The sequence below is a fragment of the Felis catus genome, chromosome B1, assembly GCF_018350175.1.
Source record: "Felis catus isolate Fca126 chromosome B1, F.catus_Fca126_mat1.0, whole genome shotgun sequence".
Taxonomy (NCBI): Eukaryota; Metazoa; Chordata; class Mammalia; order Carnivora; family Felidae; genus Felis; species Felis catus.
The window spans coordinates 156,782,432-156,804,570 of record NC_058371.1 but is presented as its reverse complement, the minus strand read 5'-3'; positions in this window follow the sequence as shown (position 1 = coordinate 156,804,570).

Below are 22,139 nucleotides of genomic sequence, written 5' to 3'. Positions count from 1 at the left end.
ATTTTCCAGTTTCATCAAAAGAATCACTTCACTAAGAGTTATGTTTTATTCATTCAATGGTACACCGAAACCCTGATGATTTGGGATACTTAATTGCACTGATCCACTTACAAACAGCATGTGCAATTGAGCGAGTGACAGGAGACCTTTATTTATTTTAGGTTATTTTAGCACAATGTTTGTCAATGTTGTATGAGGATGAGTTGTATTTAAGTATAAGATTTGGGTGATTTTTTTTATGTGTCCCCTGAGGCTCTATCTTTGCCCAAACCATAATGAAAATGGAACAGCTTCAAACACCTATATTTTAAAACCACAGTGTTTGACTCAGTGGTAAATTAAAGAAAATTGATAAACGAGTAACTCTAAAATCAGTTTGACGAACAAAGCTTTCTCAGAAAGAAGCAAGAAATGTAGCGATCTTTTGCTTCCTGATAACAGTCCCAAAATGTGACTGTGGCCTTGCTCATCTAACATTGTGATAAAATGTTTTTCTTGGAGTTTACAGATAACGTAGAAATTTGTGTGAAGAAACACTGTTTTAAATTTCTCTATAATATCCACATTAAAATTAATCATACTCCATAAAATGAGCTAACGTGATCTCTAGATCAAAGAAAATAATCAACCATCATCATAATAATCAATCATGTTTTCCCCTAAAAAGCATTTTTTTTATTATCATTGATAACATTGTGTTAATGCTCCGGTGAGGTAAAACTTTTACAGATCCATCACTTCCACTGTGGTTCTCTTAGCTAAAATGTGCACTTTGGTTCTTTGGGAAAATTCTCAAAAACCTTATACAATGTCGTGTCTTATTTTAACTTATAGAAAATGTGATGTTATAAAAAGCAAATAAAAACTCAACATCTATAGGGATGTGATCATCTCTAGAGCTGCACTGACAGTAGAAAACAATAAATGCAATGTTACTGCTCAGCACATATGCAAGGTTCCCCTACATCATAACCTCCATTTTAGTTAAGCTAGAATTGGGTTTCTATTTAGGGCAAAGAGACTGGAAGTGCAAGTGATGTGTGTCACTCTCTGGCAGAGATGGTTTACAAAACCTGACTTTTTTTTTCATTTTTCTCACTTATTCTTTCTATAATGTGGTAGGACACATGTTGAGAATGGTCATTTCAAATGGAGGGAGCATAAGCCATGTGCATCACTGAATGGAGAAGATCTCTCATCAAATCACACACGAGTTTGTCTTCACGGTAAGTAATTCTCTGTGTTTGTCAGATTTCTTGTTCTTGTCTTAGTCCAGTTTACCCACACCAAGGAATAGCCAAGGTGGAAATGAAAGATGAGGTCATGGACCAAGTTATTTGTGGAGCTGTTTCATGAAAGTTTGTCTTCTGAATTTAAATCCCATGCTTTCATCTGTGAACAAAGTGAAAGAAGGGCTCATTGAAGATACATGCACACTATACCAAGCCTGAAATTTTAAGTGTTGCCTTGAAATATTTCAGCCTCCAAGGGCCCCAAGGACTTGTATTTATTTTTTTTAAGTTTTTATTTAATTTCCAGTTAGTTAACATACAGCGAAATATTAGTTTCAGGTATACAATTTAGTATACACGCACATACAACGTGTGTTTAGTATATTACGCACATACAACGCCTAGTGCTCATCACAAGTTTCCGCCTTAGTACCCATCACCATTTAACCCATCCGCTGCCCCCCTCCCCTCCAAAACCCTCAGTTTTCTCTCTATAGGAAAGGGTCTGGTTTATGGTTTGCCTCTCATTTTTTCCTCTATGTTCATCTGTTTTAATTCTTAAATTCTACATATTAATGGAATCATATAATATTTGCTTTCCTCTGACTTATTTCACTTAGCATAATACTCTCCAGCTCCATCCATGTCATTGCAAATAGCAAGATTTTATTCTTTTTGATGGCTGGGTAATATTCCAGTGTGTGTGTGTGTGTGTGTGTGTGTGTGTGTGTGTGTGTGTACCACAATTCTTTATCCATTCATCAGTTGATGGACTTTTGGGTTCTTTCTATAATTTGGCTATTGTTGATAATGGTGCTATAAACATTGGCGTGTGTGTGTCACTTTGAATATATATTTTTATATTCTTTGGGTAAATACCAGTAGTGCAATTGCTGGATCAAAGGGTAGTTCTATTTTTAACTTTTTTAAGAACCTCCCTAGTGTTCTCCAGAGTGCTACACCAGTTTGCATTCCCACCAATAGTGCCAAAGGGTCACCCTTGCTACTCATCCTCGCCAACATCTGTTGTTTTCTCTGTTGTTAATTTTAGCCATTCTAACAGGTGTGAGGTGACATCTCATAATAGTTTTGATTTGTATTTACCTGATGATGAGTGATGTTGAGCATCTTTTCGTGCATTGTGAGCCATATAGATATCTTTAGAAAAGTGTCTGTTTATGTCTTCTGCCCATTTCTTCACTGGATTATTTGTGTTTGGGGCTTTGAGTTTGATAACTTCTTTATAAATTTTGGATACTAACCCTTCATCCAATATGTTATTTGAAAATATCTTCTCCCCTTCTGTAGGTTGCCTTTTGGTTTTGCTGACTGTTTCCTTCACTGTGCAGAAGATTTTTATCTTGATAAAGTCCCAACAGTTTATTTTTGCTTTTGTTTCCCTTGCCTCCAGAGACGTACCTAGTAAAAAGTTGTTATGACGATGTCAAAGAGGTTGCTGCTTGTGTTCTCCTCGAGGTTTTGATGGCTTCCTGTCTTACATTTAAGTCCTCAATCCATTTTGTATTTATTTTTGAGTATAGTGTAGAAAGTGTCCAGTTTCATTTTTTTTTTCATGTTGCTGGCCAGTTTTCCCAACATTATTTGTTGAAGACACTTTTTTCCCCCATTGGATATTCTTTCCTGCTCTGTTGAAGATTAGTTGACCATATACTTGTGGGTCCATTTCTGGGTTTTCTATTCTGTTACGTTGATCTATGTGTTTATTTTTGTGCCAGTACCATAATGTCTTAATGACTACAGCTTTGTAATATAACTTGAAAACCAGAACTGTGATGCCTCGCTTAGCTTTTTGCATATTTTTTTCAAGATTTATTTGGCTATTTGGGGGTCTTTTATGGTTGCATACAAATCTTAGGATTCCTTGTTCTACCTATGTGAAAAATGCTGGTTGTATTTTATGTGTAGATTACTTTGGGTAATATGGACATTTTAACAATATTTGTCCTTCCTTTTTCTTTAAAGTTTATTTATTTTGAGAGTGAGAGCAAGGAGGGGAGGGGCAGAGAGAGGGGGAGAGAGAAAACCCCAAGCAGGCTCTATGCTTTCAGTGCAAAGCCCAACATGGGGCTCATGAGATCATGACCTGAGCTGAAATCAAGACTCGGATGCTTAACCAACTGAGTCACACAGGCACTCTGATTTGTCCTTCCAATCCATGAGTATGGAATGTTTTTCCATTTCTTTGTTTCATCTTCAGTTTTTTTCTTCAGTGTTCTATAGTTTTCAGAGTACAGATTTACCTCTTTAGTTAGGTTTATTCCAGGGTATCTTATGGTTTTTGAACAATTGTAAATGGGATTGATTCCTTGATATCCCTTCTGCTATTTAATTAATAGTGTATAGAAATGCAACAGATTTCTGTATGTTGATTCTGTATCCTGTGATCTGTGTATCAGTTCTAGCAATTTTCTGGTGGAGTCTTTCAGTTTTTCTACCTAGACTTTCATGCCCTCTGTGAATAGTGAATGTTTGACTTGTTCCTTGCCAATTTGGATGCCTTACATGCCTTATATTTAATTTTTGTCTGATTGCTATGGCTAGGACTTCAGTATTATGGTAAATAACAGTGGTGAGAGTGGACATCCTGTCTTGTTCCTGACGATAGAAGAACAGCTCTCAATTTTTTTTCCCATTGAGGATGATAGATGCTGGTTTTTTTGTTTTTTTGTTTTTTTTTTCATATATGGTTTTTATGATGTTGAGGTTGTTTCCTCCATACTCACTTTGTTTAGGCTTTTTATCAACAATGGATGCTGTATATTATTCTTATCATTTCTTGTATTAATATGCTGTATCACACCGATTGATTTGTGAATATTGAACCACTCTTGAACACAGGAATTAATCCCATGTGATTCTGTGTAAATAATTATTTTAAAGGTACTGTTGAGGGGCGCCTGGGTGGCGCAGTCGGTTAAGCGTCCGACTTCAGCCAGGTCACGATCTCGCGGTCCGGGAGTTCTAGCCCCGTGTCGGGCTCTGGGATGATGATGGCTCAGAGCCTGGAGCCTGTTTCCAATTCTGTGTCTCCCTCTCTCTCTGCCCCTCCCCCGTTCATGCTCTGTCTCTCTCTGTCCCAAAAATAAATAAACGTTGAAAAAAAAATTAAAAAAAATAAATAAATAAAAGGTACTGTTGAATTCAATTTGTTAGTATTTTGCTGAGAATTTTGGCATTCATTTCCATCAGAGATATTGGCCTATCATTCTCTGTCTTAGTGGAGTCTTAGTCTGGTTTTGGAATCAGGGTAATGCTGGCCTTGTAGAATGAGGTTGGAAGTTTTCCTTCCATTGCTACTTTCTGGAATGGTTTGAGAATAGGTATTAACTCTTCTTTAAATGTTTGGTAGAATTCCCCTATAAAGCCATTAAGCCCTGAGGTTGTGCAGTTTGTTATTATATAATTTTTCATAATATTCTCTTACAATTACTTGTATTTCTGTGGTGTTTGTTATGATATCTCTTCTCTCATTAGGGATTTTATTTATTTAGGTCCTTTCTCTTTTCTGTCTGATATTTCTGGCTAGGGATTTATCTTTTTTTTTTTAATTTTCTGAAAGAATCACCTCCTGGTTTCATTGTTCTGTTCTACTGTTTTGTTGTTTTGTTTTATTTTGTTTTGTTTTGTTATTGATTCTGTATAATTTATTTCTGCTCTGATCTTTGTTATTTCTCTTTTTCTTTTGGTTTTAGCCTTCATTTGTTGTCCTTTTTCTAACTCCTCTAGGTATAAGATTAGGTTTCATATTTGAAATTTTTCTTGCTTCTTGAGTTAGGTCTGTATTGCTATATATTTCCCTCTTGGGACCACTTTTGCCACATCCAAACAAGTTTGGGTCCATCATGTTTTCATTTTCATTTGTTTTCATGTATTTTTTAAAATTTCTTCCTTAATTTCTGGGTTGCCCCATTTATTCTGTAGTAGGATGTTCTTTAGCCTCCATGTATTTGTGGTCATTCCAAACTTTTTTACTGTAATTGACTTCAAGTTTCATAACATTGTGGTATGAAAATATGCATGGTATGATCTCATTATTTTTGTATTTATTGAGAGCTGATTTATGACCTAGTACATAATCTATTATGGAGAATGTCCCATGTGCATTTGAAAAGAATGTGTATTCTGCTGTTTTAGGATGAAATGTTCCCAGTATATCTGTTAAGTCCATCTGGTTCAGTATATCATTCAAAGGCATTGTTTCCTTATTGATTTTCTGCTTAGATTATCTGTCCATTGATATAAGTAGGGTGTTAAATGCCCCTACTATTGTTGTAGTATTATTAATGAGTTCCTTTATGTTTGTTATTGTTTAATATGTTTGAGTGCTACCAAGTTGGGAGAATAAATATTTACAATTGTTAGATCTTGTGGTATAGATCCCTTTATTATGATATAGTGCCCTTCTTCATCTCTTGTTACAACCTTTGTTTTAAAATCTAGCTTGTCTGACATAAGTACGGCTTCTCTGGCTTTCTTTTGACTTTCATCTGAATGATAAATGGTTCTCCATTCCTTCACTTTCAATCTGCAGGTGTATTTAGGTCTAAAATGAATCTCTTGAAGGCAGCATATAGATGGATTTTATTTTTCTATCCATTCTGATACCCTATGTCTTTTAATTTGAGCATTTAGTCCATTTACATGTAGAGTAATTACTGATAGATATAAATTTAGTGTCATTGTATTACCTGTAAAGTCAGTGTTCTGGTGATTTTCTGTGTTCCTCTCCAGTCTTTGTCACTTAGGGTCTTTCTTTCCATTCAAAGAGTCCTCTTTAATATTTCTTGCAGGGCTGATTTAGTGGTCACAGACACCTTTAGTTTTTGTTTGTCTGGGAAACCTTAAGTGTCTAAGCTAAGTGGCAAAGCATCTGACTCTTTATTCGGTTCAGGTCATGATCTCATGGTTCTTGAGACTGAACTCCAAGTTGTGTTCTGTGTTAACAGTATGGAGCCTGCTTGTACTCTCTCCTTCTCTGCCCCTACCACTTGCACATGCACTTTCTTTCTCTCTCAATAATAATTAAATAAACTTAAAAAAAAAACAAGTTAATGCAATCCCCACACAAGGAACAGAGGACACCCTACCACCTTCTTACTACAAAGCCTGTCTCCCAGTAATCCTGTTGATTCATTCTAATCCTGAGTACACCTTGCGGCCATGCAGTGTTCTTGTCTCCCAAGACTATGAATATATGTGACTAAAAAAAGTGGCCAATATCATTTGTTGAGTGTAGGGTGTTTTGTGTTAAGCCATCTCATACTATTTAGGGTGGGGAATCTTTCCAATGCCATCATGGTGAATAAAAGATTATCAGAATGAACACACACACAGACATATACACATGGCTGATCTTATACAGAATTTAACTAACATTTCTATCAAGTACAGTTACTAAGGTGAAGGAAAAAAGAAAAAAATTAAAAAGGCAGAAATATATGATATAGGAAATGTGACCAATAGTTGGATAAAGATAAACAACTGAGAAAAGTTTGTCTAGCATCTTTTGGGAAGATAGAAAAGTGGCTTATTTCAGTAAGTATAAAGTTATTTTGGAAAAATAAAGTTTTATGATATTCTCCAACAATATGCAGCAGTACTTAACAAATAAAAGGCAAACCAAATGATGAGATTATTCATAGTTGGGTAGCATTGAAATAGTTACAACAGAAGAACACTGAAAAAGTAACTTCCTAAACTTACATTAAACACATGATAATAAATATTCTGGAATATGTAATCTATCAGGGCCACGAGACAAATAGAAAAATTTATGTTTTTGTTGTAGATTGAGAATACATTGAAGAAGTTGTTTTTATTTACTAGGTATTGTACAGGTCAACCTGTGTATTTAAAAAGATGAACACTACCTATCTATAAATTATGCATCATTGCTTTTTTTTTTAAGTTTACTTATTTACTTTGAGAGAGAGAGATAGAAAGCATGTACATGAATGGGGGAGGGACAGAGAGAGAGATTGAAACCCAAGTAGGCTCTGCACCCTCAGCACAGAGCCTGATGCTGGGTTTGATCCCACAAACTGAGATCATTACCTGAGCTGAGATCAAGAGTTGGACGCTCAATCAGCTGAGCCACCCAGGCACCCCTATGCATCATCATTTATACGCTTCTAAACATGTATTTTTACATGATCGCCAATACAATTTTTTTTCAAATAAATTGGTTACATGGATATTTAGATAAATTATAATCCCATATAGTAATAAAGTTGAGTATACTTACATAAGCAAGAATAACAATGCTGAAGTTGGGAAGGATCCAAAGTTATAATAATGTTTATGATCAAGATACAATATTAGTAAAGAAAAAACACTAAACTTATTTCCAAATGTGAGGATGATATTATAATGAATCATGATAGGCATCTTTACAGATGAAATCAATACTATCATTTGATCCATTTGATTGAACTTCTTAAGATAACTTCCTGCCTGGCAAATGAACTTAATTTAATCTTCAAGTTATTTCTATTGTTGCTATACTTATGTGAGCACACTTAAGTGATTCTAAGGTTATAAGTTAAATACTTATTCAACTCTTCTATGCTATTTAAACAGGAATTATAAATAAGTAATATTTATTTATAAGCAATATATAGAAGCAAACAGAAGTCATATTCTATGGCAACTGGCAAATTTATTTATTCAAATTCTTAGTCCACATTCATTTATATGGCAATAAAACAATGGTAAAACCTAATAAGTAAAATAAATAGGAGGCAAGTTTAAGTGAGACGATGGACTTGCATGCTACCACTGACATCTCTGTAATATTCCTATATTTAAAAACCTAAAAAAATTAACCATAAAACTATCACATCAGAATGTCAGGGGTATCTTAAATCAAAAAACTAAATGAGGCAGAATTACATCAGGATTTAGATTCCCCATGGCAATTTATGATAGTAATCTAAGTTGTTGAGTACACAGTTTCATGAACTTCACACATCCCCACAGTAGTCTGTAATCATCCAAATAACCCTCAAGGCACAGTATATCAATATAATTTTACAGATGTATTCTGAATAGCTCTGGTGTCCTTAAGATGCTTGTGAGGAATATTCATGTTCTCTTAAGCATAGATAAATATCATAAGGGACTGTTATCAGTTCTCGTAGGAGTTTTTGGAGGTATTTATAAAGAATCTCATTATGATATCACTTATTTAATGTCCTTTGGTTTAAATTAAAAAAAAACATTAAAATAAAAGCTAATATAGAAAATACTAGACTATTTATTCAAAACCTCTTGCTCCATATCTACACAAACTTTTAAGAAAGTCCACACGCCTTTCCACTGTTGTCAACATTACAAACCTGCAAACCCCAGTCCATGTTTGGGACAAAATACCTAAGTTAGTTTTTCTTCTTTACCTTTCAAGCCACCTTCAGACCTGCTTGAAAGTCTGTTCTACTCTCCCCAGAAAGCCTCACTTGAGTAATAAACTTTTCCTAATCTCTTGTGCATGTGTGGTATCATCTGTGTAGACACTTGAACCAAAGTTTGGGTAATGGGGTCCATCCTGAGTCCATAGGATGACTACATAATTAAGAATAATAAATGAAGAAATAGCATACTAAGAAAAATGTGCCAACCAAAATAATTTCTTATGGAACTATTCATTCTCTATTTTCAACACTATTTCTGTCACCTATTTTTTTCAAACCAATGCTGAACATAGGTGCTTAGAGGTTTGCTTCTGCTCAGGATATAGAAATCTCAAGAATACCGTATCATCTGAAAGGTAAGAAAAAAAGTGGATATTCCGCCCCAAGAAATGGGGCAAAAATCCATTGCTTCTGTTTTGTTTGTGTGTGTTTCTCTAAAGAAGGGCTAAGGAAAAATCTCTTGGACCCTGGATACTGAATCAATATAAAAAGATAGGTAACAAGTGATATACAACTGGTAATTGTAATTATCACTGTTCCTGCATTGTCATCAAAGAATGCTACCTATATAATTTTTAATTTTTGTTATTTATTATTTTGTTAATGGTTTATAATAAAATATAATGGTGTATTTTCTTTTCTCAAGATGCATATATTAGTATATTTTAATGATGTCAACACTTTAATTATGTTATTTATGTCCTTTAGATTTTATTCACTTTAGGGACACCTGGGTGGCTTAGGTGATTGACCATCCAACTATTTATTTCAGCTCAGGTAATGATCCCAGAGTGTGGGATAAAGCCCTGCGTCAGGCTCTGCCTTGCGTATGAAGACTGCTCAAGATTTTCTCTCCCTCTCTCTCTGTCTCTCTCTCCCCACCCACTGTGCCTATCCCCTGTTCTCTCTCTCTCTCAAATTTAAAACAAAACAACTAGATTTTATTTATTTTAGCTTGTTTTATCTATTAAGGATCATGGTAGTTGTTTTTAAACATATTAGTAATAATTTTCTATTTCTCTTTGCATTTCCTATCTTTTTTCATGGAATTTGAAGCTTAATAGTGTGTTGCATAGATATACTTGATTATTTCATACAATTGCAAATTGTTCCTAAAATATTATTATAAAGTGCCTTTTTAAAAATGAATTTAATATTTTTTTCCAATCTTAACATAATAGATAATGATGGTTTTTGTTTTGGTTTGGTTTTCGGTTTTCTATTTTATATTTGCCTGTTTTACTTTTCCCAATCCTTACATTTTCAATATTTTCTGAAGGAATTTCAAAGATTCTTATAACTAGAGGAAAATTGACATTTTGCTTTGAGATACAAAATAGAAAGTTAACTTTTAATAGGTGGGTTCAGATAACATATGTTCACTGATAGACATTGTTTTATTGTGTCTTATAGGCTTATAATTTCCCCTTTGAAAACTTTAAAAAATTCACAAAAAAACTATGTCCTTGTATTTAAGTATATTCACGTTTATTCTGATAGATTGGTTTCTACTCTTTGTTTTACTAGCAGTTAACTTCATAACTTCATAAACCTAATTTTCCGTGTTGCCTTTTATTTACTTACTTTTTTAAGTTTATTTATTTATTTTGAGAGAGAGAGAGAGAGAGAGAGAGAGAGAGAGAGAGAGAGAGAGAAAATCTCCATGCTCCCCGCTGAGCCCAACACAGGGCTGGATCTCAGGAACAGTGAGATCATGACCTAAGCCAAAATCAAAAGTCAGATGCTTAAGTGACAGAGCCACCCAGGCACCCCCCGCCCCCCCCGGATTAAAAGCTTGCCTTTTAATCCTCTATTTTTCAGACACTATCAGTGAACCTCTTACAGGAGCATAAATACAATTAGTATATTTCCTTTTCCACTGTCTTCCTATCACTTTCCTCTGCAAAAAATGCAAATTTAGTTGGTTATATTGGCTTTCCTATCTTTTATTTTAGTTTTCTTCAACATAGTTGACATGTACTTTAGGGAAATCACCTTTACTTCTAACAATATATTTGGGGAAATAATCAAACTGTCTCACACTTTCACTTCCCCTTTTCCTCTGAATAATTTTTATATGTTTATCTTTTTATTCAGTTAACACATTAACTTTTTTTTAATATAACAAGATTAGTAATATTTTAATCTTGTTTAAAGTCTTATTTAATACTGTAAATTATTTTGGGTGACCTTTAGTCTTTTTGCTTTGGTGCTCTTCATAACAAACTAATTGCTTGAAGTTTGAACTTTAGATATTTCTTAGTGAACACATGGGAAAGTTATATCCTCAAGTACTATATGCCAAAAGTGTATATGTATTGCCTCTTACATGAATGATAGCTTCAATGTGCACATAGTCTTTGTGTCTCTTTCTTTTCTTAAGGACCTTGTAGATTATATAGCACTGAATGTTGTTATAAAAAACATCTGGGGTTACCCTAGATTCTCTTCGTTATAGCCTGGCTTCTTCTTCACAATGGTCAAAGGCATTCTTATATTATCTTTAAATTACAAGAGTTTATTAAGGCAATGTCTTTGTGATGAGTATTTAGTTCCAAATTATCATTTTCCCAATGCTTATGTGCTCAATCTTTCCTGAAGTACTTTAACAGGACCCAAATATAATCAGTTCCTACTGACTAAAAAGGGATCACTTATAAAGTCTGTAAATGCAATGGATTATAGTGCATCAAACATGTGAAATACGTAAATTCATAATGACAAACACACATACAAAACTTGCTCCTTGATCACGTTTGTCATAAACTAGGAAACCAGCTCATTGTTTGGAAAACTGACAAATTACTAGAAAAAATGAACCATTTATCTTATTTTTCCTTTATGAACTTTATCTAGGGATAGCAAAGTAGCTGAAGAGAGGAAGTTTCTCTTTACAAAAACATTCCAGCCCATAATTGAAGAAAGAATTTTGTACCACAGAATGGATTCATAAATGTGAACAATGAGTCAAACCTTGATAAGAACACAAAATAAATAAGATATTTTATACCTTCTGATGGAAATATATAGCATCTCCTGTGAAGTGGTTTTGCCAAAATCTTAAATTCAGCAATCACTTCCTGTATTTAAGTGTCAATATTTAGGAAATACCTCAAGAGAAGATTATGTCAAGCCATAAATAAGGAAGCAAATCCAAATTGTGGGAAACTTTGTAAGAAAAATTACCTGTTTTTTTTTCAAACAAAACAATAAAAAATTGCAAGGAGAAAAAAAGGAAAGGGATGTGAAAGACTTTGAGACATAATAACTAACCCTAACATGTAGACCAAAAGTAAAACTTATAGAACAATTTGAATAATGTGAATATTGGTAATATTAAGGTATTATTTTATTCCTGATTTGTGCTATGAACAACAGCATTGGGGTTATGTGTATAAAGTGGAATCTTTGTAATTTATAAGTAAATGGTAGCCAATTTATTGATACAATTATATAAATTCTGAAACTTACTTCTCATTATCTTTGTGGCTCTTGGTAGATGGGAAAGTATATTGTGCATGAATTTATAAATTTTGAAGTTTAGAAAGGGTTATAGGAGTTTTAATTACAACTCTTTTTCTTTTGCACATATATTTTAAATTTTCTCTAAAAAGGCAAAAATAGGGGCGCCTGGGTGGCTCAGTCAGTTAAGCGACCAACTTCGGCTCGGGTCACGATCTCATGGTTTGTGAGTTGGAGCCCCGCGTCCGGGCTCTGTGCTGACAGCTCAGAGCCTGGAGCCTGTTTCAGATTCTGTGTCTCCCTCTCTCTCTGACCCTTCCCTGCTCATGCTCTGTCTCTCTCTGTCTCTAAAAAATAAATAAATGTTAAAAAAAAATTAAAAAATAAATAAATAAAATAAAAAGGCAAAAATAAATAATCCCTCATTAAAGAATTTGTTCTTTTGAGAGTCAGAACACAAAACCAAACAGGATAGGCAATATACTCTCTTGAGAAGAATTTTTGTATCCAAGCCTACAACTTTGATTGTAATTGTGCGCTATGGATTAGAATCTGAATTGAATTTGTATGAAAGACATGATCAAAGAAGTTATCTGATATATTAGATGATTTTGTTATTGCTGTTGTTGAGTGTTCAAATGTTCCTGATATTATTTGGACATCTCACTGAAAAAGCTTCAAGAGTCAATGATGAGGACAATCTACATAAAATTCATAAACATTTACTAATACCTATATATGAGAAAAGATAAAATATATTATAACATTTTAAGAAAAGGAAAGTATTTTAATAAGAAAGTACTTATGTTAATTATCCTCACACTTCATGTATTTTATTTTCTCACTTAATTTCTACCAAATATTATATTTTGCATTTCTAGGATGTCTTTCTGGGAAAAAAAAATAAGTGATTCAACAAACTCTTCTGACTAATTCTTACAGTTTTTATTATAATTTTTGGATACATTTAAATTTGTTTTTAATATGTATGTATCCAGCAGTTTCTTTTCAAATACGTTCTCTGTGCCTTGTAATAAATAGCAGAATAAAGTCATTTAATCATGCAAGTATTTCATAGGATTAAAGGGACAAGAGATATTCCCAAAAGTCTTTATTTTTTAACAATTTTTTAACGTTTATTTATTTTTGAGACAGAGAGAGACACAGCATGAACGGGGGAGGGTCAGAGAGAGGGGGACACAGAATCTGAAACAGGCTCCAGGCTCTGAGCTGTCAGCACTGAGCCCAACATGGGGCTCAAACTCACAGACTGCGAGATCATGACCTGAGCCAAAGTCGGCCGCTTAACCCACTGAGCCACCCAGGCACCCCCCAAAAGTCTTCTTTAAAGAACAGAAACACAATGCCTGAAATAGTGACAAACAAGTACCAAATTATCCCCTTATGCAGCTAACAATTCTTTCCAGAGCATCTAATAATTTAAGACAGAATAACATGTACTTTTTAATTCCTGGTGGACAATATATTAATACAATAGTTAATTTTTCATAGCTAGTCTACCAGTGTTTATGGCACTAGTCTAAAGTTTTTATGACAGCCATGATGATATTAAAATAATTTTATTGTGACCTTGTTATAAAAAAAGAATTATGATTATATAGCATTAAAAGACCTTAATAATGTCATATGATGATAAAACTAAACTATGATGGGAATTTGAAAAGATCAAAATATATAAAACAAATGCAAATTTTCAAAACATAATTTATGACATTCTGATATCAATCCTCCACATTCAAATTTATTATTTTTAAAGTATGATCATTTAGTCATGTGGGTTATGTATATGTGTCTGTTTTAACAGAGGAAGTGGGGTGAGAAAGAGGAGTGGAAATGATAAATTGATGTTCAACTTAGTAGCTTTCTTACATATCAATAATGATCAGCTATTATAGGTTATTTTTTTTATTTTCAAGTTATTCCATAAAATTTTGTCTGTTTTTAAGAGAAGTCAAAGTCAAATGTCTTAAAGAGCTAATTTAATTATTTTGATAATTATTTCCTTACCAATTCTCTGACTTTACAGGTACAAAAAGTGACATCCCTTTTCACCTACAGACAGAATCACAATTTTTCAGAAGTAGTCATCCCTGAGGCAAGCTTCAATAAATAGTTTTGACACTAAATATGACAACCTGTCCAACTAAACTCATTATCAACCTTTTGCAACATTTTTGTTCATTGTATTCATTCTAAATTAGTATTGCATATTATTGTTATACTTTAAATGTTTACTTTAGAAATTTCAGACAAAAAATTTAAAAATATATATAAATCACTAGATCTCAACACAGATGTATTCTTTAGAATCATTAGCCACTGCAATAGTAATTCTAGAACGAATTATGTCAACCATGATGATGTTTAATTTTTAACTTAATTTTTACTAATGAAGAGTCACGTAACAATTATTTAATAGGAAAATAGTATTCAATTATTCACAACTTTCTTGAAACATTTCTTTATCATTGAATGTGATTTTTAGCCATCACTCCTCATCAAATTTGATCCAAAACTGCACAGAATTGAAAAATGCAAACTGCTAAAAATAATTATCTGTACTTATGACAAACATTTTCTGCTGGGAGAGTAACATTCATGTACAAAAAATGCACATTAGTCTAGGAAGTAAGCGCTGAGAGGCTTATAATATAAAACAATACTACTCATCAGTGTCTTGGTAAATCTAACCATTTTCTTATATTAATCCAGTCAACTGGGTTATAGTTTTTTTAGCTGGCCACTGGAACATATATACATGTACCATGTACCTATTTATTTTTGTTTTCTATTTGCTATCCATTTTCCTTTGTATGCTATGAAAATAAAATGCCAAAGACCAAAGAAAATACTTTTAGCAGACTAGAAATAGTTTGAGCATAAGATGCATTTCCATTTTCCTTGCCAGCGCGGAAAGTTGCAGTGAGCAAAACCTTTTCAGGATAAATCACATTGACAATCCCTGGTGTGGAGATGGTAACAGTTTATCACTTCAGATTGTCAGTGTGTTTGCTTCTGGGAATGAAGTAAAAAGATCAAGTTGCCTGAGATCCCCAAAGTGCTGCATCACCATCAGTGCACTCCCTGGAGCAAGCAGAATATTTGTTCTGGTATCAGCCTTGTTGGGCTTCTTATTTAAGTGGGTAAATTTCAACTAGATACAAAGTGTCATCTTTATTACTCTGAATGCTAAATGTTCCCTAGAACGTTGTAAAATAAATAGCTATTATGTGAAGACATTAAAACAGAAAACTAATTGTTCTCCTTTTAAAGCATCGCCTTATATATTTAAGCAAAATAATGAAAGTACAATAAAATAAATAGGGTAGAAAAATGAACTACATGACAAACAAGGAATAGAAAGAGAAATACAAGCAATACTGCTATATATGATTAGAAACACAGCAGGTGTCTATGAAGCACATGGAATTGGTCATTGAGATCCTTGATTAGCTTTGCCCAATTGCTTGGGTGGTTGAGCAGAGAAATTTGATTGCTGATTGGGTTACCCAATCTGGTTGCTAGGATGACCTAATAACCGGACCAATCATTTACAGTCCAGTTATTTTGATTATCCTGTGACTCAAATTGCCCATTTCATAAACTTATCCAGTGCTCAGATCTCAACTTGTAAGTGATTGAGGTGATCAGCCACATAGAAATGATCAGAGTACTCAATTTTAGAACATAAAATTGTGAATGAGATGAAGAAATGGAAAGAACTTCTGTTCTCAAAATCTAAAAACTGATATAATGAATAAAGTTTTTCCCTCATAATATAAATGTTCTCAGCCTTGTTCTTATTTCTAAATTAAAATCTAGATAATCTTTTTGAAACTTTTCTCAACTGACAAAAATCAGTTTATTGAAAGAAGTCAGAGAAAATTAGTTCATTTCAGTGCATATGAATGAAATGTACTGCATTATTCATGATACTTGAGTGGCATTATTTAACTGATTATAATTATACAACAAATTAGGTATTTGTTTAATTGAAATTTGCCCAAGGAAACATTTCACAAATTTCTTACAAATCTAGTTACTACTAATCTTCAACTGCCATGGTATATAAGACAGCTCACCTCATAGTATAGGTATCCCACAACTTCCCCCTCCATAGCTTAACTATTGAACATTTATTAATACTTTTTTTCTTCTGAAAAGATATTTAGGGCAAGAAGGATATTGTTTACCAAGACTGTACTTATAGATTGTGCAGGCAGAAAACTACCTTGAGTATATTTTTATCAGCATTCCAAAAGTCAAATCACATGTTATATCACTGTATATGTTCAAGTCTTAAATTTACAGATTTTTCCCCCAAAGCCCTGATTTCGATAGTCTTTCCCATATAGCATAAAACCTCTCAATACATTCAGATATGCTGATACACTTTTGTCTTCTAGTCTATTTTGTCTTCTAGTTAATTTTTCAAGGGAATTTTTTGTGAAAGAACCTCATCTTAAACACTGCAAAATATGTTCATTCAGCAAGGCAGTGTTAAAAGGTAAGAAAATATTCTCTGTTGAATACCTTGTATTTATATCATTTGAGTTGTGTATTTAACGTTAAAAATATATATTTTGAGGAGTCCCTTGGAGGTGAGAAGATGGCGGCGTAGGAGGACGCTGGGCTGACCGCATCCTCCTGATCACGTAGATTCCACCTACACCTGCCTAAATAACCCAGAAAACCTCCAGAGGACTAGCAGAATGGAGTCTCCGGAGAAAGGCGCAGACGAGAGGCCCACAGAAGAGGGTAGGAAGGGTGGTGAGGTGGTGCACACTCCACGGACTGGCGGGAGGGAGCCGGGTCAAGGGGCAGCCCCCGGCCAAGCAGAGCCCCTGAGTCTGGCTTGCAAAAGTGGAGGGGCCAGACAGAGTTGTTCCCACAGCAAGTGGGACTTAACATCTGGAAGGTTATAAGTTAACAGCCCTGCTCAGAAAGCAGGAAGGCTGGAAGATGAAGGGAGGGAGAGTTGCTGAGCCTTGGGACGAAGGAGCTCAGTTTGATGGGGAACAAAGGCACTCCCAGCACCATCTCCCTCGCCCATCCCCCAACCAAAATCCCAAAGGGAACCAGTTCCTGCCAGGGAACTTGCTTGCTCGGCTGAAACACCCAACGCTGTGCTTCTGCAGAGCCACCCCTCTGGCAGCGGGTCTGACTCCCTCCTGCTGCAACAGGACCCCTCCTGAAGGAGGTCACCTAAGGAGAAGCAAGCTAAGCCAGCACCTCCTGACCCCGTGCACCTTGCCTACCCACCATAGCTAATAAGCCAGATCCCTAGCACCACAAGCCTGCAGTGTGCAAGTAGCCCAGATGGGCCACGCCACCCCACAGTGAACCCCGCCCCTAGGAGAGGGGAAGAGAAGGCACACACCAGTCTGACTGTGGCCCCAGTGGGGGGCTGGGGGCAGACATCAGGTCTGACTGCGGCCCCGCCCACCAACTCCAGTTATACACCACAGCACAGGGGAAGTGCCCTGCAGGTCCACACCACTCCAGGGACTATCCAAAATGACCAAACGGAAGAATTCCCCTCAAAAGAATCTCCAGGAAATAACAACAGCTAATGAACTGATCAAAAGGATTTAAATGATATAACAGAAAGTGAATTTAGAATAATAGTCATAAAATTAATTGCTGGGCTTGAAAACAGTATAAAGGACAGCAGAGAATCTATTGCTACAGAGATCAAGGGACTAAGGAACAGTCAGGAGGAGCTGAAAAACGCTTTAAACAACATGCAAAATAAAATGGAAATGACCACGGCTCGGATTGAGGAGGCAGAGGAGAGAATAGGTGAACTAGAAGATAAAATTATGGAAAAAGAAGAAGCTGAGAAAAAGAGAGATTAAAAAAATCCAGGAGTATGAGGGGAAAATTAGAGAACTAAGTGATACACTAAAAAGAAATAATATACGCATAATTGGTATCCCAGAGGATGAAGAGAGAGGGAAAGGTGCTGAAGGTGTACTTGAAGAAATACTAGCTGAGAACTACCCTGAACTGGGGAAGGAAAAAGGCATTGAAATCCAAGAGGCACAGAGAACTCCCTTCAGACGTACCTTGAATTGATCTTCGGCACAACATATCGTAGTGAAACTGGCAAAATACAAGGATAAAGAGAAAATTCTGAAAGCAGAAAGGGATAAACATGCCCTGACATATAAAGGGAGACCTATAAGTCTCATGACTGATCTCTCTTTTGAAACTTGGCAGGCCAGAAAGGATTGGCACGAGATCTTCAGTGTGTTGAACAGAAAAAAATATGCAGCCGAGAATCCTGTATCCAGCAAGTCTGTCATTTAGAATAGAAGGAGAGACAAAGGTCTTCCCAAACAAACAAAAACTGAAGGAATTCGTCACCACTAAAGCAGCCCTACAAGAGATCCTAAAGGGGATCCTGTGAGACAAAGTACCAGAGACATCGCTACAAGCATAAAACATACAGACATCACAATGACTCTAAACCCGTATCTTTCTATAATAACACTGAATGTAAATGGATTAAATGTGCCAACCAAAAGACATAGGGTATCAGAATGGATAAAAAAACAAGACCCATCTATTTGCTGTCTACAAGAGACTCATTTTAGACCTGAGGACACCTTCAGAATGAGAGTGAGGGGATGGAGAACTATTTATCATGCTACTGGAAGCCAAAAGAAAGCTGGAGTAGCCATACTTATATCAGACAAACTAGACTTTAAATTAAAGGCTGTAACAAGAAACGAAGAAGGGCATTATATAATAATCACAGGGTCTATCCATCAGGAAGAGCTAACAATTATACATGTCTATGCGCCGAATACAGGAGCCCCCAAATATATAAAACAATTACTCACAAACATAAGCAACCTTATTGATAAGAATGTGGTAATTGCAGTGGACTTTAACACCCCACTTACAGAAATGGATAGATCATCTAGACACACGGTTAATAAAGAAACAAGGGCTCTGAAGGATACATTGGATCAGATGGACTTGACAGATATATTTAGAACTCTGCATCCCAAAGCAACAGAATATACTTTCTTCTCGAGTGCACATGGAACATTCTCCAAGATAGATCACATACTGGGTCACAAAACAGCCCTTCATAAGTTTACAAGAATTGAAATTATACCACGCATACTTTCAGACCACAATGCTCTGAAGCTTGAAATCAACCACAGGAAAAAGTCTGGAAAACCTCCAAAAGCATGGAGGTTAAAGAACACCCTACTAAGGAATGAGTGGGTCAACCAGGCAATTAAAGAAGAAATTTAAAAATATATGGAAACAAACGGAAATGAAAATACAACAATCCAAACGCTATGGGATGAAGCAAAGGCAGTCCTGAGAGGAAAATACATTGCAATCCAGGCCTATCTCAAGAAACAAGAAAAATCCCAAATACAAAATCTAACAGCACACATAAAGGAAATAGAAGCAGAACAGAAAAGGCAGCCTAAACCCAGCAGAAGAAGAGAAATAATAAAGATCAGAGCAGAAATAAACAATATAGAATCTAAAAAATTTGTAGTGCAGATCAATGAAACCAAGAGTTGTTTTTTTTTGAAAAAATAAACAAAATTAACAAAATTCTAGCCAGGCTTCTCAAAAAGAAAAGGGAGATGACCCAAATAGATAAAATCATGAATGAAAATGGAATTATTACAACCAATCCCTCAGAGATACAAACAATTATCAGGGAATACTATGAAAACTTATTTGCCAAGAAACTAGACAACCTGGAAGAAATGGACAAATTCCTAAACACCCAGACACTTCCAAAACTCAATCAGGAGGAAATAAAAAGCTTGAACAGACCCATAACCAGCGAAGAAATTGAATCAGTTATCAAAAATCTCCCAACAAATAAGAGTCCAGGAGCAGATGGCTTCCCAGGGGAGTTCTACCAGACATTTAAAGCAGAGATAATACCTATCCTTCTCAAGCTATTCCAAAAAATAGAAAGGGAAGGAAAACTTCCAGACTCATTCTATGAAGCCAGTATTACTTTGATTCCTAAACCAGACAGAGACCCAGTAAAAAAAGAGAACTACAGGCCAATATCCCTGATGAATATGGATGTAAAAATTCTCAATAAGATACTAGCAAATCGAATTCAACAGCATATAAAAAGAATTGTTCACCATGATCAAGTGGGATTCATTCCTGGGATGCAGGGCTGGTTCAACATTCGCAAATCAATCAACGTGATACATCACATTAATAAAAGAAAAGATAAGAACCATATGATCCTGTCAATCGATGCAGAAAAGGCCTTGACAAAATTCAGCAACCTTTCTTTTTTCTTTTTTTTTTAATTTTTTTTAACGTTTATTTATTTTTGAGACAGAAACAGAGCATGAACAGGGGAGGGGCAGAGAGAGAGGGAGACACAGAATCGGAAGTAGGCTCCAGGCTCCGAGCCATCAACCCAGAGCCCGACGCGGGGCTCGAACTCACGGACCGTGAGATCGTGACCTGAGCTGAAGTCGGACGCGCAACGGACTGCGCCACCCAGGCGCCCCTCAGCAACCTTTCTTAACAAAGACCCTCGAGAAAGTCAGGATAGAAGGAACTTACTTAAACGTCGTAAAAGCCATTTATGAAAAGCCCACAGCTAATATCATCCTCAATGGGGAAAAACTGAGAGCTTTTTCCCTGAGATTAGGAACACGACAGGGATGTCCACTCCCACCGATGTTGATTAACATAGTGTTGGAAGTTCTAGCCTCAGCAATCAGACACCAAAAGGAATTCAAAGGCATCAAAATTGGCAAAGATGAAGTCACTTTTTGCAGATGACATGATATTATACATGGAAAATCCGATAGACTCCACCAAAAGTCTGGTAGAACTGATACATGAATTTAGCAAAGTTGCAGGATACAAAATCAATGTACAGAAATCGGTTGCATTCTTATACACTAACAATGAAGCAACAGAAAGACAAATAAAGAAACTGATCCCATTCACAATTGCACCAAGAAGCATAAAATACCTAGGAATAAATCTAACCAAAGATGTAAAAGATCTATATGCTGAAAACTATAGAAAGCTTATGGAGATAATTGAAGAAGGTATAAAAATGGAAAGACATTCCGTGCTCATGGATTGGAAGAATAAATATTGTCAAAATGTCAATACTACCCAAAGCTATCTACACATTCAATGCAATCCCAATCAAAATTGCACCAGCATTCTTCTCGAAACTAGAAAAGGCAATCCTAAAATTCATATGGAACCACAAAAGGCCCCGAATAGCCAAAGGAATTTTGAAGAAGACCAAAGCAGGAGGCATCACAATCCCAGACTTTAGCCTCTACTACAAAGCTGTCATCCTCAAGACAGCATGGTATTGGCACAAAAACAGACACATAGACCAATGGAATAGAATAGAAACCCCAGAACTAGACCCACAAACGTATGGCCAACTAGTCTTTGACAAAGCAGGAAAGAACATCCAATGGAAAAAAGACAGTCTCTTTAACAAACGGTGCTGGGAGAACTGGACAGCAACATGCAGAAGGTTGAAACTAGACCACTTTCTCACACCATTCACAAAAATAAACTCAAAATAGATAAAGGACCTGAATGTGAGACAGGAAAGCATCAAAACCCTCGAGGAGAAAGCAGGAAAAGACCTCTCTGACCTCAGCCGTAGCAATTTCTTACTCGACACATCCCCAAAGGCAAGGGAATTAAAAGTAAAAGTGAACTACTGGGACCTTATGAAGATAAAAAGCTTCTGCACAGCAAAGGAAACAACCAACAAAACTAAAAGGCAACCAACAGAATGGGAAAAGATATTTGCAAATGACATATCGGACAAAGGGCTAGTATCCAAAATCTATAAAGAGCTCACCAAACTCCACACCTGAAAAACAAATAACCGAGTGAAGAAATGGGCAGAAAACATGCATAGACACTTCTCTAAAGAAGACATCCGGATGGCCAACAGGCACATGAAAAGATGCTCAACGTCGCTCCTTATCAGGGA